Source organism: Lissotriton vulgaris, chromosome 4_1 (assembly GCF_964263255.1).
Source record: "Lissotriton vulgaris chromosome 4_1, aLisVul1.2, whole genome shotgun sequence".
Lineage (NCBI taxonomy): Eukaryota > Metazoa > Chordata > Amphibia > Caudata > Salamandridae > Lissotriton > Lissotriton vulgaris.
In genome coordinates, this window is record NC_141691.1 from 351,566,595 (window position 1) to 351,583,568 (window position 16,974).

Consider the following 16,974-nt stretch of genomic DNA (forward strand, 5'->3'; position numbering starts at 1 on the left):
TAAGATCTGGCCTTCTGTCACGAATCTCCTTTTATGCTGCACAGGATTGTTTTGGCCAGTATTCACTGGAGCTAAGATGATTTCACATTGAGGGGCTCATTTTCAAGGCCTGTGCGCCGCCGGGACGTCACTTTTTCTGACGTTCCGGTGGCAGGCCACAAAAAGCCACCCTGTGTGGCTTTCCATGGCCTTGGAGATTCAGGGTGAGGCAATGCAGCACAAATTGCTGCGTTGCCTCATACTACGATGGGAACGCCTGCTCCCATGTAACACCCATGGCATTTGACACATTCCAAATTTGCAATAAGCTGTAAACCTGGGAATGCTCCCCAGGGGTGGCATAGGGAAAGCGCAAAGAGGAAAAATAACATTATTTCTCTTTGGTTTTTTTCTCTTTCTATGTGTGCTGCATTAAGCAGCACACATACATAGAGGATATTGCCTCCATTGATTGTTTTGTGAAGGAAGGTGTGCCTTTCTGCAGAGAAACAATCATTCTTACAACGCAGACACCCTTCTCACCATGGTGCAAGAGTGTCTGTGTTGGCGCATGGCAGCCATTTGCGAGTCAGCGCAGTAACAGAGGATAGGTATGCACTTTACCTAATAGATACTGTGCATTCCTGCCTTTTCTTTTGCCATACGGCAGCCCAGCAAGAAGGCTTACGGCACTGCCCTATTGCAAACATTTGAAAATGAGGCCCTGAGAGCGCAACATGAAAAAGTGCATCAGAGTTGACCTGCCATCCAATGTTGAATCCATTATGCATCGAAACGTAATTTATTTGTGCCAACATTGTTTCAGGTGAACTCTATAGTTACTGTTTTGGCCCATTCAGCCCCTCCTTGTGGAACATTCTTTCATAACGGCAGTCCCTTATCAACCTAATGAGCACATTGATCTCCACAGACTATTTTGACCACAACAGCCTGGGCTCTTACCATCCTGGGGCCGTTTTATAGCAAGTTCTCCGGGGCACTTCGGTATTACAGAAAAGGGCATTGACGCTTCTGCCTTCCCTTTAGTAATACTGATAGTGCTGGTGCGCTTAACCCCTTCGGTGATTAGGACGGCCCCCGGGCATCATACGTCAAGGTGGGCATGTGCGGACGACGGCCGGGGGCCACCCAAACCCTGCCCGCTCATTAATTCTCCTGAGCAGCGGGAGAATTATCACAGCGCGCATTGGGTTAAAGCACCGGTGCTACCTTCACGGGAGGTTCCTTCATTTGCATGGGGGCGTGCACTATGCAAATGAGGGAATTCATTTGCCTCTGATCCCGTGCTGTATTACAGATGCAGCCACAGAGTCAAAGAAACTCTTAGGGGCCCACTGTGAGTGCGCCCCCTGAGAGCAGTCCTCTGGAGAGGGATAAGGGGGTCCTATGGACCCCTCAGACATCCCCTTGCAGACAGGTGCAGTCAGTGACTGCACCAGCCTGCAAGGAGGACTCTAATCAAATGTAAAAGTGCAGGCGGGTGCCACCTGCACTCTGAAAACACAGAGAGACTGCACATGAATGCTCAACCCTGGCAGCAGCGCGAGTTTGCGGGTTCTCTGGGGGCAGCACAATCACCATAATAGGGTGCACTTACATTGTTTGTACCAAACAATGAAAATGCATAATACGGCCCCAGATAGTATAAAACCCTATTAATCATTGAAATTGGTGAATCCCAACTCTTGCTGATGCTTGACCTTCCAGTAATCTTGATACTGTTGATCAGCAGGTTTTCCTTGAAACGGCACATTAACTCATGGGCATCACCAACACTACCTAAAATTGGGTCAGTTCCTAACGCTGTCAATGAAAATAGTTTTTTGGGATGGAATCCCCGCCATGTTCCTGATATCTGCATGCTTCTACCCAGACCTAAATGCAGACTTAAATGTTAGGTTTGAACATGGAGTCCCTAGTAGTACTACATAGCTAGAACGACACTTCTGCCAACCAAATCACTGTTGACACTCAACTTTACATGAAAATGTCCTCAGCTAATAATATGCGTGAGCCAGGCCCATCCTGCATGTAATGTAAAGCTGTGTGCCAGTCAGGTATTTAACTTATTAGGAAACGTAATAGTAGGCATATAACGTGCGATTTGTCCCCCCATACTTTGCCCCCTTTTGCCCAACACAAAAAGGCACCATACAAAGTGGCTGGTCTTCACTGCTTGTCTTTATTAATACTCAGATAACGCCCTCTTTATTTGTTGATGCATTGTCAACATTAGACCAATCCAACACACATTTATAAACGTTGGGTTGAGCAGTATTCATTGCACCACAGGTTACAATTGTATTTACAATTCAGGATCTCCAGAGCCACCTTGGATGCGGGTTGTACCAGCAGGCCACAACCCATCTCCATTGCTTCCATTCCATTCCAGGTAACTACCAGTCGTCTACCCCCAGACGTGGCCACCTGGTACTGCTTTGCTCCTTTCCTTGCACACCAGCTTTCACCAAATTGCTTCTTCCAAGTACCGGCATCTCGGGAAGGGCCGGAGAGTCCAGGATCACCAGCAGGACGGCCTCCTCTCCCACCAGCCCAGAGCCCCATTGACTGCCCTCCCTGTTCCAGGATGAGTCAGTCCCCGCCAAAAAGGAGTCCACACCATTTTTCTTGTCTGGGACCCCACCACAGGGCCAGAGCCAACTGGCGCTCTCGCCCTCCCCCCAATAGCTGCTTCACCTTCCAGATCTGGTGCCAAGGCCCCCAATATAGTGTGGATGAATGATTCCAACCCTGAATTCCTAATCACAGGAGGCTCCTGCAAATAACCATGTTGGTACACTCCCCAATCTGTTATTGTTGGCTTCTTTATGGAGAGTTTAATCCTGCTGCAACGCGATATACTGAGATAACAATGCCTCCCAAGCAAGTGCCACCTACAATATGAAAGGCATGGGTTTTATATCGCTTGGTTGAGGCACCAGCTTCCAAACTGCCCCCTGTTGCTAATAGGCGACCTTTTCGCCCATTAAACTAAGCAGTGGCATCACAATCACCCTAGAAAATTATGCAACCAGGCAACATACGTGAAATTGATCTGGACCATATTAGCCCCCTGTATGGCGCTTTCCACCCACTGTACCAATACCTGACTTTTGCTTGAAATTGGTGCAGAATAAATTTAATCAGGCCTGCAGGACAGAGAACCTAGCCTATGCCACATCACGCGCCCACATGCGCCATGAAATCAGCAAAGCTGAACCATTACCGCTGCAGTATAGGCTGCACTGCTTAAACCAGATAGAAATTGCAAATGAAGTGCCGGTAGTACAGGTACCTGCTCTATCAATGGTAATTCCCAACACCAAACACCAGGCTAACTGAGCATGCTCCGCTCTCCAGGCCCCAAAGCGGATTCCCCATACAGTATAGCCAGCACAGAACCGTTAATGTGTTAGCACCTACGGAGAAGCTTCCGCTTTTTTCACACATCCATCAAATTCTACAAACATGCGGCTATGCCCGAGTGATTACCTTGCAACATTCCTTATGCCCTCAATGGTAAGCGCTACCCTCTGTACTTTTGCTCCCTTAGGATGATGAGCCACACTATGGCCTATCCCATGGCAGGACACATAGCAACTGTTAAAGTACTACCAAACCGAACACAAAGTCCTCCACCCTTGTGTGCTGGTACTGAATGCTGGCTATCCTAAAGGTTCTGCCAGTTGCCATCCGGAGATCATGTTACCGCCATGTCAGCGCAGTGCGCCTCCCACCAGCATATGGAGAAAAAAGAAAACAAGCAGTCAGTGTTTGGTGATCTACCCCTTTGAAGGTGCACTTATAAATATATAGTAGAAAGTACATTTGAATAAACCCATAAGCAGCTCCCTAGCAAGAAAGCTGTAGTTCCTGTACACTCTGAAGCTCCTCATCCCAAAGCATGAGCTGTGTGAGCACCCTCTGCATCACCCACACCTGTCCTTAAATCACACCTTTGAAGACATCACCCTGCATGTTTGGAATGCCTTAACCCCTGCCATGATTGCGCCTCCTGCTTAGCTGCTATTAAGTTTTTTGTTTCCAGAACTGCCAGTGGCCGTAAATCTAACCTGTCGGCCTATCAGCCATCTAATGTAACTGCCCTAACTGATATTGGGACTAATCTGCCGGCCTGCCAGCTACTTAATGTAAGAGCCCAACTGGTTTTTGGGAGTAAACTGCTGACAAGCCCGCTATTTAATGTAAGCGCCCCATTTGCCATTGGGAAAGAAAACAACGGTTTGAAAACCGTTATACTCGTATGTATACATATCCAAACGGTTATTGCCGAGCAAAATATGTCTGACTGAACCTTTCAGCTCCCTCCTGGCAAACAAGGGACATGTTACTTGCTGTTTAGCTTCCCATGTTCAATTGAGAATGAAGTAGAATCAAATTCTGAATGTGTGTCTTTTTTTTTTTTGCTGACTTGGTGAAGAAACCAGTGAATGAATACCCATCCATGCTCAAAACCTAAACAGCAAAAACAGTCCAACCTATTTCTTTGCACACAAAGTACCAGAACAGTGCCCCTTTCACAAATGCCCTACGTCTTCCTATACGCTGAATCCAATTAACTATATGAAATAACACGGATTACCACGCTACTCCACTAGCAAAGACTGACACGTGCAACATGGAAATGCACTTCTGCTGTTTGTGCCCAGCCCTGTTCTTCGCCTTGAATATTTCACCCACCAGGTGTTATGTTATGTTATGTTATGTTATGTTATGTTATATTTGTCTTGTATAGCGCACGGCTACTCAAAGAGTGTCCCGGCGCTTTGATGCACACCTGTATCACAACATAACAGAAAGAAAAAACAGAAAAGAGGGGGGAAATCCAGACTCATCAAGAAAACTAATATCTAAGAGGTAAAAAGCAAGGTTTTAAGGCTCTTCCTGAACGGCAGTAAATTTGAAGTACTGCGCAAAGTCACTGGCAAAGTGTTCCAGAGCTGCGGAGCCAACAGTCTGAAAGATCGGCCTCCTATGCGTGCCCTTTTGATACGAGGGACCGCGGCAAGGAACAAAGACCCGGACCTCAAGGATCTTGTGGGATGGTGGAAAGCTACCCTTTTTTGTAAATATTTTGCTCCTGAAGCATGAAGAGCTTTATGAGCCAAAGTCAGGGCTTTGAAAATTATCCGCTTCCGGATGGGGAGCCAGTGAAGTGACTGCAGGAGACCTGAGGTTCTAACACGGCCTGATAATCAGAAAATGGCTCTTGCTGCCGAATTCTGGACCACCTGCAGTCGTTGTAGCAGATACTCCGGCAGGCCAAGATACAGAATGTTAGAATAATCCATTCTCGAACCAATTATAGCCTGCACCGTTATCTTCCTGTGATCTTCCGATAGTATGGGAAGAAACTTGCGTAGCATCCGGAGCAAACCGAAGCAGGTGCCAGTAAGACCGATTATCTGGGTTCTCAGTGTCAAGCCATTATCGATCTTAATCCCCAAGTTCTTGGCCACCTGGGACGACCCTGCAGGTGGAAACATATTCTCCGGCCACCATTCCTGCCACTCTGGATCCGACCTGCACCCGAAGAAGAGTACCTACGATTTATCCGAGTTGCACTTGAGGCTGTTAATTTGGAACCAATTAAAAACTGCCCCAAGGCAACCCCGGATACTCTCTCCATCAAAATCTGCTCCTTTCCCGCACGTAAAGAGGAGCTGGGTGTCATCGGCGTAGGAAACGATCTGGGCCCCGAAAGATTCCGCCAGATGGGTCATAAAGATGTTAAAAAGAGTCGGGCTCAGCACAGAGTCCTGAGGGACTCCGACACCCAATGACGGCATCTCGGCGGAACTGGAGGAGGCCCAGACCGTTTGTCGACGGCCCGCTAAGAAAGATCGAAACCAGCTGAGCACCGTCCCCCTCAGACCGATCTCATGAAGTCTGACGAGGAGACCCTCGTGGGGGACGGTGTCAAAGGCCGCCAACAGATCGAGCATCACCAGCATCGCTTTGCCACCTGAATCCAGCACCTCCTTAATAGCCTCCGAAACTTCCAGAAGCGCTGTTTCGGCGCTTAAGTTGGTGCGGAAGCCGTATTGAGTGGGGTGCAGTAGATCATGGCATTCCAGATAATCGGAGAGCACCTTGTGCACATGCTTCTCGAGGATCTTGGCAAAAGCGGGCAGAAGCGAGATAGGCCTATAATTAGCCAGTACCTTCGAGTCCAGACTGGGCTTTTTAAGCAGAGGAATAATCATCGCCTGCTTCCAGATCTGGGGGACTACACCCTCACTAAGGGAGGAGTTCAAAAGGGGGTTCACAATGGGATTGATGACTTCGGCCATTTTAGCCAAAAATTTGGCAGGGCATGCGTCACGAGGTGAGCCCGATTTAAGGCAGGCCATCAGGTCCAAGGATGAGGAGGCTGAGAGTGGTGGAAAGTCTACCAGAATCGAGTCTGCACTAGTTTCGGAAGCAGGGCCACCCTCCGAAGAGTAAAAAACCTCAGGTCCCTTCAAGGGAAAGGAATCCCGAAGCCGCTTTATCTTGGAGGTAAAGATGTTGGCCAGGGCACTCACCCATGCCTCCGTGGGAGGTGCCTGGGTCGACGAATCACGAGGGGCCATAAATTCCCTCACAATGGCAAATAGCTCCTAACATGAATTAGAAGCAGTCTCAATTTTTCTAGAAAAATAGCCTCTCTTTTCAGAGAGAATGTCGCGATGGTATGCTTTAACAGAGGCTCTGTAGGCGAGTTTTGCCACCGGGTCATATTGCGCATGCCACGCTCTTTCACCCACCTTGCACTGCCGTCGTGAAGCCGCCAGTGCTTCGGTAAACCTGGGGGCGGACGCCCGTTTTGCAATATTGAGAGGAGGCCTCACCGGGGCAAGATCATCCAGCCTCTCCGAGAGCCACAATTGCAACCGCTCTGAATCCCTTTCTAAATCCCCTGTCAGAATACAGGGATGAGCCAGACATGCCTGTGTCAGCAGTTCTGGAGTAACCTGATGGAATGCCCTAGATCCTTGTGAAAGCTGCCGAGAAACACTAGATGGTTTTCTTGTCTCCGACACATAGTACTTGACCAGCCTGTGATCCGACCATAGCACCTGAATAGGTGCTAGAATCTCTATCGAGGTCGTCGAGAAGACCAGATCCAGGATATGTCCCTTTTCATGCGTCGGTCTGCAGTGATAAGGCACAAGGCCTAGAGGAGCCGTCACGTCCATCATTTTAATCGTGTCTGCATCCGTTTTGTCATCCATATGGATATTAAAGTCGACAGGCACTATACAGGGCTCCGATCTGAGCGCCAATGTCGAAATTATCAACTGGAGCTCTTCAAAAAAGGTGCCAGTCGGCCCCGGGGGCCTATAGACAAGGAGTCCTTTAAAAGACTGGTGCGGCGATAATACAATGGAGAAAGCGAGGGATTCGCAACCCATAATAGCCTCAATAGGAATGGTGGTACAGGTGGCTCGATTATTCACCACAAGTGCCACACCCCCCCCTCGCCCTTTCAGTCTACCTTGCCTAAAGATATTGTAATCAGGGGGAATAGCTGCGGCAATATCGGGGTTAGAAGGTGTGAAGATTAAGTGAACGTCCCAGAAACACAGTGTATTTTGCATAATTACCAATCCAAAGGTGGTTCGCCTCGGTAAAGGGTGATCCATCGTAGCCCCATAGAACATAAATTTCTCCAACCTGGGTGTCAATTGCCAGGCAAGACACACCAGCAATCATTAAGCCGGGTCTGACGGCTCAGTGAACCAATACAATCCGGTGGGTCCACTCAGCCTTTCATCCAATCGAGGTCGACAAAATGAGTACCTTTGAGTTGGGTAACAACAAACAGCTACTATTCAGCGCCAAGATACCCACGGGTGAACATGCACTTTACAGATACACATGTTATGTGAGAACAACTCCACTAAAGATGTCCGCTTAACATGTAAACACATTCTTGTCAAATATTAACAGCACCCCCAACTCTGTTTCCAAAAGGCAGTGATAAACTATCATGCTATCACAGAATGACCTCAAAACAAATTAATTGAGAAAACTGAGGAGGGTAGCAGTTTCTATAGGGCATCCGCAATCTGACGCCACTTACAATTATTGCACTACAGAGCATGCAGATGTGTGCATAACCATGCATCCCCAAACCTCAGCCTACTACACCATCCTTTGGAAAATTTTCCTTTTTTCATATAAATATAACCAGCAACACATTTTGATGTAATATTGAAGATGTGACTTCAAAACGACAGGATTTGAACACATAACTTTGGAGAAAGAGTCCGAGATCTTAACTACGAGTCCACAAGAACAGACTGTTGATTAATTGTGCCATCGTCTGCCACCCTGTTAAAGCTGCCACAAAACAGGCCACCTTTCAACCCATTTACCACCGGTGGCAGTGATAAAGTATCTTGCTATCACAGAATGACCTCCCAAACAATTCATTGAGACAACTGAGAAGTACAGCAGATCTTATAGGGCATCTGCAATATGAAGCCACTTACAATTATTGCACTACCGAACATGCAGATGTGTGCATAACCATGTATCCCCAAAACCATAGCCCGCTACACAATTCTTTTGGAATTTTACTTGTTGTTCATAAAAAAAGGCCTACTTCAGAAAGAACAGCGCTGGGTTTTCCGTTTGGGCACCCATCTGGACGGCCTGAATGATGACATTCCTTGGGGTCAATTGTCCGGATAGAACAACGGAGAAGTAACAGAACTTGTCTTCCGAATCCGCAAAATAATGGTAGTCAGGCTCACACCTCCCCCTCCACTTTATCTAGTACAAGTGGTTTTTTGAAAATACTCACAGGTTTTGTTTTACATACTGTGTGTTCAGATCATGAACCGTGCCAGATCTATGTAAACAGAGGAGTAGTGTACCTAATCACACGCAACCTTTTACTCATGCGCATAGCAGTTAAATCCATCCAGACAACCTAACATGCGCATGCGCTTTTAGTAAGAGAGTCACTAACCCATTTCACATGCTCAGATCGACACATGGTACTCCCTCCAACAGGTCAATGATCATGATAGGCACAGAGGCGGATGTCCCATATATGGTCTTAAAATCACATCCGTTAATTAACGAATCATAGAGCGCCATAGGCCCCATATATACCACAACCCTGCACGCTAAGCATTACCAGCGGAGTATTGCAGGGAGGAAAGAGGCCTACTTTGGCGGACTTTGTGAGTATGAGTAAAAAACTTCCTTTACAACGAAACCCACTGAACATACTGAGAATAGTGAGGAAAGGACTAAATCCTTCTTTTCAAACCTTTTACAGATTAGGAGTCCACCTACCTACCCTGGCTTTCTGGACATGCTCGTGAGGCAAAACATGACAGTCTAAATGAGTATGAATTCAGAACTATTAGAAACTAAAAGTGTGTCTTTTATGTATTTTTGTGTATGTGTTTCTTTTACAGGTTTATTTAACCGTTTGGGGCTCCAAGTGACTGCACTTGTTTGAGCCATTCCCGAGTGGTAACCAAACTCAAAAACTTTTTTCTTTTCTTTTCAGGACATGCAACTGCATGATCCCGACAAACCGCTGTAGGCACACCGTAGCCTTGTTTCTCACTGTAAATAATTTTCACTTTTTTCTAAATTTTAGAAAACAACATTTTTTATTAAAAAACACGTGAGTAGGGTTGGGAAGTTGTGCACCCGTCCTGAAGAAGGAACACTGAGTTCTGAAACATGTTGACGCACACCAGAGGTAGAGTCCATAATCAAGACTACTAACCTCGCCTTGCACCTTTTTAATAGCACCAGCCAGAGTTTTCGAATAAATTTTTTCTCACAAACCTACTGGCCAGGTGTCTTTTTAATCCTCACCACACCCTTCACTCACATTCTCCCATATACCCCAGCACAAGCACATAACACACACCACACATAGTCAACCACTCTAGTGCTCCCGCGCAGTCGCTGGTCGTAGCACGCCGCATCCCTTTAGCGGGGTGCGAAGACCCCGATGATGAAGCATGACACCAAGGGGCCTGTTGGTGTGTGAGGGGTATTAAACACAACACTGGGTGTCCCCCACTTTCTGAGGTGTACACCCCGAGTAGGATTCTTCTTGTTTAATTATCAGTGCCCGTGGAGTGAGAATCCTATCTCTATACTCTACCTCCCTCTGTTGATACTTGTTGCACTTTGCTATAGCCCAGGGCCTACACGAGGGCAAGAACTTCCCGCTTGTTGTCTGACAATTTTTTATTCATTCACTAAATCAGCTGAAGACAGACACCTCGATGTGTGCCAACTGAATTGGGCATGCATAACAAGCCCTGGGCTGTATTTAAGCCTGAGTAACACTTGTTTGAGTGCTGGGCCTTCCTCCTTCCGTCAGATTCCACATAACGGTCCTGCTTCGAAATCCCTGATGCCCTGCTCCCTATTCTCACTATGCTGGCTCTTCTTTCCTTTTTATCAGCCATTACACACTCAGGACGCATTCCGTCAGTCTCCTCATACCAGTTTTATAAAGCTGGATGGGTGCCCAGAAAACCCATTCGTTTGGCAAATTACTACTATAACCTGACATACTTCGCAGTGCTCTAACGGGGTAGACATTACCAGGAGTTTTTTTTCACATGCCACGCCCGCTTTTCATAAAAATTACACAGTGGCTTTTTACCCCAGAACCTCACCACTCTTACCCCCGGACGTGGACTGGACCGGGAATACTCCCAAAACCTGTCTGCCACCAGCAAACTACAAAGAAAGCATTCCAAAATATTGGACTGGACTGGGAATACTCCCAAAACTCGTATGCCAAGAGAAAACTTTAAAGAAAGCATTCCAAAATATTGAAGCATGCAAGCCTTCCAAAACAAACTCAAGCGGGCACAACGTTCACACCGGGAACGGGAAAACCCATAAACCCCGCCCCATGGGTACATAGGTTTTGCAGCAGCAACTTACGCATCCAAGGTCCCAAACCGCTCTGCAGGAATACTCGCAGCCCTGCCGGCCGGTCCTGCGCTACCCACATTCTTGCCTTGATATTGCCTCTAACCCCCATTGTTACTTAAAACACCAAGCAGGAGCATTGCGCCTTACATAATCGCCTTCTTTTCCCGCCTCCTTTTGAATGCTACCACATCCCTGACAACTCGCACTCCTGAGTGCTTTACACACTTTCTGGCCTGCATCCCACCCTGCAGGCCATACTGCCTCGACAATCCCGCGCTTGTTGCCAGACAAAGCGCCTCCTCCCCCGATGACTTCTGGTCCTTCCTTCGCACAATAATTCACGATCCACAACTTCTTTATTAGCAAAAAAGGCCACTTTATTAAGACAGGTGCATAATATATTTCTCAAAACATCTTACAGATAAATAATAAATCAATCACCAAACTCATCTTGACATATTTTTAAAACATAACCCCCATAAATGTGTTGACCCAAGCAAACCCAGAAGCACTGACTCCTTATCCTTTCCCCTTGAACTGTATACCCCACCTCCCTCCTTGGAGGATGGAAAAATCCGCTCAAGACTGCCCAACCCCCCAGAAAATTCCACCTATCACTTCTACCTAAATAACCTGAACGTGTATTATCGTGGAAGAAACATTTTCGACTACCCTGTTGTTAACTGAAGACTGCTACGGGGAAAACCTAAAAAACAGAAAATAGTAAAGGGGGAAGGTGGGTGGGACAAAAAAGAAATGCCCTTTCCTTCCTTCACCCTCAGGCACAATGAAATTCCCGCCCCGCCGGGCCTCTATAAATAAACTACTCCTCACGCCCACAGACTACCTAATTAGCCTGAAGCACCTGGTGGCCGTTCTAATTGTGCGAACCAACCCAGGGAGAGACCGGCTCGGGCTCAGCTCCCCCGGGGTCTCCCCTTCCACCTGAACATCATAAGTGATGTTTTATGCCATAAAACACAATTTAGACTAGGCGACTGATTGGTGAGGTATTTCCACAAAATGAAATATGTAATGCGGGTGTCAGTTAGTCGGGACTTTTATGCTACGTAAACGCATCTGTTTTAAAATAGTCAGAAATAATCGCTATGTCAAGCCAAATGCCATAAACGGTTACTGGAGATCAAAGCGCCTTCTCGTTGGAGAAATAATTGAAAATAGCTCTGAGAGGAGCAAGAAGTTTAAAGACCGACGGTAGCCTTCTATAACATCATCCCCACAATGCGCTGCCTAAACGCTCCCACAATGCCAGGAAATCGTCACACTCTACCAGGGAACCTTTAACTTACCCTCCTTATTTTATAACGAATTCCCAAAATTAATTGAAGCAGGTCAGACCCTGGCCTCGAACCCCATGATCAATAAAGAAATACCGCCTGCTCCTACCCGGTGAGCTGCGCTGGGTACGGCCTTCAAAACCTGCTCCACTTCACTCTTTTTGAAAACCACAGTCCCGCCGCGTCTCAAGGCCCCCGCCCGCACCCCGCACCCCACTCAATTCCTCCTTATCAAAATTAATTACTAATGCGTCGTCAAACGTCCCTAAATACCAACCTTGCCTGTTTTTCTATGCTGTGAGGCCCCCTCGCCCCAGTGCCTGCCGCAACTTTCAACTTGCTTCTAGCTGCGACACGCAGCGCCTGAGGCAAGAGGACTAAGAGGGCTTCTCCCTTGTGTTCAGTGCTCTTATCCCTTTCCCTGGGGGGGTCGCCTGCGCACTTAGGTAACACACTAAGAGCTTGTCCTCCCTCCTCATGTTTCCTGTTGACCCCACCCAATCCCCTTGACCACATGTGCACTGGCCCAGCCTCTCTCTCTTGCTGCCTCTCGCCCGAAATGCCACTAAAGGCCCCCAGCCCCTAGACGCGGGGGCCTCTCATTACATTACTGCTTCCAGCTTTTGGAGCTCCAAGCTTAGTCCATTTATGTATGGTTTAAAAGAGGTAGAGTCAGGAACACAGCCTTGTCACACCATCAACTGCTGCGGTACTGGGGAACTTTCTGTCAGCTGTCCACTTTCCTAAGCCTGAGAATAACAGTGCTAGAGTGAAAAAGTTGCAAAACAGAACAAATGGCTAGCCAGAATACTTTAGTTTAAGATTAAAGACCACACAGTCAATGAGTACTGTGTAATCAAGGCATTTGTTTAGCAAAACATTTATTTTCGTTCAAAATCCTTTTTCAAAGTTCATAAAACCATGACATCAAAAAAGAAAGCACTGTCAGAAATAGTCAAGTCAAAGGCAAAAACAGACAATTATGTGCACCATAAATACAAAATATACAAACTATACAAACATGGATATCAAATATTCAAACGATTATATGACACCAAAGTGCAACTTGGAATACACAAATATACAATCAAAATAAATTAGTAAATCAAAACCTTACAGTATGAAGGAAAGGAAAAACACAACCAGTCCTTCAGCTGGAATACCAGTGGACATGCGAAATTAGGGATGGTAAACCAATGCCTGCCTGTCTCACAAAGGGCATGGATAGGCATGGATAGGCCTGAGGAGTGCAAGGTCCACTCTCTTCGGGAAGAGCCTCTGGCCCAGATGAGCCGTATAAATTTAATTGAACACAGTTCACAATGCATCTGGCCTAGCTTTTCCTTATTAACCAAGAAGCCCTTGTGTACGGTTGTATGACATTGTGAAAACCTTTGTCTTGCAACTTTACATATTTTTTTTAACTTCACCAGCTTTACAAACTGCGTAGCTAGCAAGCATTGAACAAGCATTGGCTGTACCAATAGGTCTAGAGCCGGCAAAACGCTGACGGGTACAAATGCTGGTATTCTGGTAATGGTGGAGGTGATAAGGGTGGTTGTGGTAAATGTATGTGTGATGATTGAGTGCATTTTTAAGATGTAAAATAGTCAATCATGTATTTCTAAGCGAGCACTACATAGGAGATGGAATGATACAACATAAAAGGCAATAGCATTTGTTGAGAAGGAGAGATGCACTCCTCTGGGTGGAGCAAAAGAATTGGTACTGTATCTTGCAGAGAGCTATGCCGTCACGCAATGTATAAAAAAAGACAGTTTACCCCTAAAGGATTTCCATCTTTCTTCTTATATTAATTCTTTATTGGTGCTATTCATAAAAGTGCTGAACAGTGATGGCAACGAGGGAGCACCAGGCTAGACTGTGCATCAATTATTATGAGCAATGTCGCAGTACAAGGTTTCTGTGTACCGTTACAAATTATATGGATGTGGTAACAGTCTTATTTGTAGCGGAATCAAACCTGAAAATAATAATACTTGCAATTATTTTTTACAATTTCACTAACATTGAAATATCTTAGATTAACATCATTATAAAACACGTATATTAACAGTGCCATTTGATGGTATAACCAGATTTAACCTGTGTCACAATGAACTAAAAAGAGGTGTCTGTTATTAGGTTTTAACGTTCCTTCCTACTTCAAGGAATACATAAGAGGGTATTTGAGAACAATTGCTGTGCCTTGTTTAAGTATGATTTACCTTTTTGTGTGCGCGCGTGCGCGCTCGCTTATGTGTGCAAAACATAAATATCTGATATCTGTTTCCATCATTACCCTTACTAAAAATCCCATAATGTGTATACAGCTCATTTAGATATACTGAACAATAAATACTGATTAGAAAATGAGATAAGAGCAGGGTAAACCAGTATCACTACTTATCCGGAGTGGAAATACATTTTGTCCTCATGCACCCAGAGCTGATGAGAAACAAAGCCACACCCAAGTCTGATCTAAGCACAAGTAATGAGGTATTTGCAGAAAAATAATAAAAGGGCAACTGATTCGTAGGACAAATTGCAGAGCGGTCAAAGACTCGATAATCTAACTTTTTGAGCCATTGTGAGCAGATGCTGCTGGTTGGTAGCATGTCATGTCAAAATTGTACATGTAGCTGCCTAGAAGCTTTTCGCAGTCATAAAATTAAGATATGAAAGGAATGGGCACATTTGACATCACGTTCAGGACCCTAGTGAGATTTGTGACTTCCCTCTCTACTACAGGGTCGCAGTAGAGTTCCTCTTGTATTTGGAACGCTGCCCTGTCTTTTGATTGCTCTTCTTGGCCGACCATCGATAGCATTGAGCGTACTCTGTTGACCCAAGGAATTTGATGATAATCTCTTCTAAGACTACGCTTTAATATTGTCTATATTTGAATCGTGCACATAGTTTATTACATATGAAAGCAGAGGCAACGAAAAGTATTGGTGGCCATGACGGAGAGTGGGGTGGTTCTAGAGCTCACGAGCCCCTGGACGCTCAGCACTCCTGTCCCAGAGCTGCCTCCTGGGAGCATCATGAAACACTTACCTTATAAGTGTATACTTGATTTTCTCTTGTGAATGAATAATTCTCCAGGGCATTTTGACAGACCTAAATGTTTCAGAATATTTTAAGAGTCTCTCTTCAGAACTCCAAATATCACCTGTCGCATTTGTGCAGTATGGTTAGAACATTGTGATGTACATTACATTGTGTTGAATCATTTTTAAAAATATTTCCCTTATGGAGAAACCTTTATAATACCTGTAAAATAGGATCGGCTTGTTTACTCTTGGTATAATGGGCTTATTATTAGGGGTGGGCAATAACTTTGTTTCCCTGGAGGAGTTGGCTGTATTTTGCCCACTCCGTGATCCACTTAGAAGGCAGAGTTCTGAAAAAACTCTGCCAACCGCTGCATGATCTAGTTTTTTCTCACAACCAGCTCGCCAACGTTAAGCTGGTGAGCATGAGTGAGAAACTCGAGCAATAGACTTCAATGCGGGTGGTCGCGGAAGGTATCTACAGCACACATTGAGAAAGCTGCCACTTGCTTTGAGAAAGCTGCCACTTGAGTAGATAATCCACTCAGGCAGCAGAAAGAAGCAGCGCCCTCTGGCATGCTGTGTGGTTCAAGTAATGCTGACTTTACAGTGCGGGTCAACCTCCCAGCCGGATCTACCAAACTCTGTTGCTTGTGGAAATTTGCTTAATCTCGCAGAGTTTTCAGGTAGTCCACAGAAATCCGCAGAGTGAACCTCAAAAGTTCCTCCCAGTCCTAGTTGATTTGTAAGTATTTTGCATTGTTCTTTTAGCTCTTCATCCTTCACGAGTATCATCTAGTGCAAAGTGAACAATGCTTTATAATAATGTGTCATTTGCAAATCAGCAAGTAATGCTAGCCAAGGTGACGCCATTTGTTTGGAAAGGAGAATACTACAGACAGAAAATGATCAGTTTCCAATTTTTGAAATGTGATCTCTACAGGTGGAGTCTTTTTAGTCACAACACTGTGAGAAAGAAATACTCATGTGTACAGTTTCAAAAAAAATAAATTAGTTCTCTTGCTTTATAGTCATACAGTTATTGTTGGTGGAGTTGCACAATCATTCTCATAAGGTGAAGCAATACAGATGATTGTTTGGAGTAAACTTAGGATATGAATGTTTTTATTTTGGGCAGTGATATTTAGAAACATTTGGCAACTTGGTATGAATAGACTCTATATCTCTGTGTCTCACCAAGTTATGAAACAGTATCTGTGCTATTGCCATAGAAAAACGAGTGATAAAACAGTATATGTGCTGTTGCCATAGCAAAACAAACACATATATTTTGTGCTTATCTAAGAAATCTTAAGAGCATTACAGTGACTAGAACTGCCCATATAAGTTGAAGCTCTATTACATTGTAAGCCTGGTAGTTTAGGAATGTTAATGGCCTTCTCTAGGAAACCTTACTGCTGGTGGATAAACAGACAGAATATAATAAGTGGAGGCAAGCACTTTTTTCTGTTAAAGCACACATCTTTTGTCCAATGAAAACAAGTACTCCTGGTCTTAATACGTGCGCAGAGCCAAAACTCCTATCTTGGGGATCCCACATAATTGTCTGGCGACTACTGCAATGTAAGCCAGACTATAAACAGGGAGAGAGAAAGGGATCTGTTGGACTTGGCCATTTTTGCAGGGTCATCCCTGAACTTTTAGCCTTCCTCCTGTATTTTGTC